At 43.5% G+C, this 3,089-nt stretch overlaps 1 pseudogene; it reads left to right on the plus strand.

The window, feature by feature from the left end:
- The first annotated feature begins 320 nt into the window (after nt 1-320).
- LOC149472008 (U2 spliceosomal RNA) lies at nt 321-463 on the plus strand (annotated as a pseudogene).
- Nucleotides 464-3,089: the final 2,626 nt, after the last annotated feature.

Here is a 3,089-nt window from a genome sequence, read left to right on the forward strand (position 1 = left end):
ACACTGTAACAAAGCAGTTGGAAACAAAAATTGGTGCCCTAGAAGGAAGTCCTAAATGTAAAGTTGACTTGAGCTCATGAAGTGAATATTTGCCATAATAAAGGAATCATCAATATTAATTGTGTGTAATCAGTAAAAATTGTGTTCGCCATTAGAGTGGAACTAAACCCTCCTAACCCTTACAGTCAAAAATGGTGCCATTTTGTCATCTGTTTAGATTTTCAGTTGCCATGATGCTGCCCTTGTGACCAGCTATGACACCAGTTGTTTAAAGGCTTGAATATTCAATGAAGAGCTTACCTAAGCACACTGTCAACTATTACAATTCTCGGCCTTTTGGCTAAGATCAAGTGTAGTATCTGTTCTTATCAGTGTCCAGTGGGGGTGCTCCCGGCCATTCTAGCTTTGCGGGGATGGCTGTTGTATAGTACCCTCACTGGTATAATGGGGGTCTGGACGGCTAGTACCGGGGGGACAGAAAGAGTGGTGCCCGCGAGTTAAGCTGGGGCCCGTGAGTAATTCCCCCGAGGAGACCAGAAGGACCCAGTACCTCCTGATTTGGATGGATCTACCTTGTCTGGCCAGGGGCTGAGAAGGCAGAAAGTCCACAAACTCAGTGCCCCCTGAGTAGACGCCCTCAGGGGTGCCACTAGTAACACCTGGGTGTGGGACCCCACTGTGTGAAGATGGCACAAGGTCACTGTTTTTACACTCTTTTTGCACAGCGCCCTTAGGACCAGGCCTTTTGGCTAAGTTCAGGGCAATTTTTGCTACAGGCCTCAGGGCCTGGTCTGCGCACAATTTGGCACAGCACCACTTTTTTTTTTTTTTTTTCTATTTATTTAATTTATACACTCCCACGTTTTGTCACTTTTTCTTGCTTTTGTGTGTGTTTTTCACAGGATGGAGGGTGTGGGTCCTCGGGCCTTCCCTGAAGTCTAGGGGGAGGATGTGTGGCCTTTTGGTTCCTTCCTCCCCTGATCCCTAGGGGGTTTTCTCTCCAGGAGAGCCCCCTGACCAAGTACTGGATGTCCGGCTTCGGCTGGACATAAGGAACGGTGGTCCACCAGGCCTTTTGGCCAGGAGGACCAAATGGGAACCTTGTCCCTGTCAGGAGCTTCGTGCCCCGGGGGATCAGGGTAGTGGTCCAGCCCCTTCGTTGGTAGGACAAAAGCACACCCCTAAGTGCACTTTTTCGTGTGGTGTTCGCACTTGCACTTTTTTTGTGATCACTTACGGATTTTTCGTTCTAGTTTGCACGTTTGCGGACTTAAAAAAAAAAAAAAAATTATCACCAGAGGCTTGCCTTGAATTTAACTGAGAAGCAGTTAAAATTGTGGGGATAAGTCCTCCAGAGAAGTAGCGATGCACTTCCTGACATGTGACTGTGCCTAGGCACTTTTGCGCCTTGAGCCTCATAACTACATATTAGCAGAGGAAAATCATTTGGAGCACTGCTAACTAGCCGCTAGTCTCACCAGCTTTGATGAAGTCACTACTGTACTTTTTTCCCAAAAATATTTTTATTAGAAGAAAGAAGGCATAACAATGCATATACAGTTATGGATCACAATCTGAGCAAAAACACAGCATGTAGCCTCCCGTTTCGCAGACGGGTCGTGGCTTAAAAAGCAATACAGATCATAACGGAGTAAGACAATACAATAGAAAATTGCAATCTAGCAGATGTACAGAGTATAGGAGATAAGCAATAAAATAGATTGTCTTCTGACCAGGTTGCTATGTCAGGGGAGTGGGAAGTGGGAAGTGTTGGGTAAGGGTAGCACATGATGCTGTGTATGTTATGGTTTGTGTGTCCATGGATTGGGTATGTGAGTTATGTGAAGTATAGCACACCTGTATAAAGGTCAATGCTCTGTAATTTTGGTGGTATACAAGTGGCAAGAGCTGAATACAGGTGTTAACTAGAGATAAAATAAAATAAAAAAGGGGGTAGTTAGAAAAGGGTATGTATGGTAGTATAGTGTGAAAGGGGAATGTAGGGAATAAAAGGGAAGAAGGAAAAGAAAAAGAAAAAAAAAGGGGAGGGGAGGGCTCTGGGTAAGATAATGCAGGGAAGTGGGGAGTACAATTGTGGAAAAATAGCTCACTTCATGTTGTATGAGTAGCGCTTGAAAGATAGGGCTATAGCTTAAAATGTAGTGTGTATCCAAACAGTCAACAAGACAGAGCCTGGATTAGTAATCCAGGAAGACAACCAGCAATAGGTATCTCAGAAAACAGGGTGCTCCCCAGTACCACAGTATGTTCAATCATTCAGACAGAGGATATATGTGATGAGAAACCTGTCAAGGTGTCTTTTAGGGGATTCAGTGCTACAATGAATAAAAATCTAAAAAATGCAGCGCTGAAATTATAATTATGATAATGACCATCAAATGCAAACAGAATGTTCGAATGGATTATCCCTTCATAAAGCGAAAACTTGAAAGTCCTGTTGATGTAAAGTTTTCCAGTATTGCAGAGGTCAAAGTGATGTGATATACTTCTGGCTACTCCGTGAGGTGATAGTACAATAATGCACTTACCAGAAGTACATACAAACTGAGCGTTGTATGTAAATAATCCGTGGAGATTTCAGGGTCTGGTGCGTTTTTGCACAAAACATGTCAGGGGAATCCCCTTTTTGACGCTGTTGACTACCAGGTGATGAATTCCTTTGATTTATGCCTGAAAACCTTTTTGCTGTAACATATGTGAATGTTTTGCATTTTAAACAATTTTGTGGATTCAATAAACGGGATTACACTATTAGCATCATTTTGCCTCCCGGGCTCGTTTCATTTCGAGCCAACTAGGGAGGAGTGAATCCAGGAGTCTGAATGGCGTTGGACCTTCTGGTGAGCCTGTGATGATCCCCAGGTGTGAGTGACACCATCCCTGGGAGTCTGCTGCAGCCCTAGATGACGCCATTCCGGTGACCAGACCCTGAAATCTCCACGGATTATTTACATACATGTTTTCGCTTTATGAAGGGATAATCCATTCGAATATTCTGTTTGCATTTGATGGTCATTATCATAATTATAATTTCAGCGCTGCATTTTTTAGATTTTTATTTATTACTG

This window comes from Staurois parvus, unplaced genomic scaffold, assembly GCF_062004578.1.
Source record: "Staurois parvus isolate SC_StPar_1 unplaced genomic scaffold, SC_StPar_1.0 ptg000025l, whole genome shotgun sequence".
Taxonomy (NCBI): domain Eukaryota; kingdom Metazoa; phylum Chordata; class Amphibia; order Anura; family Ranidae; genus Staurois; species Staurois parvus.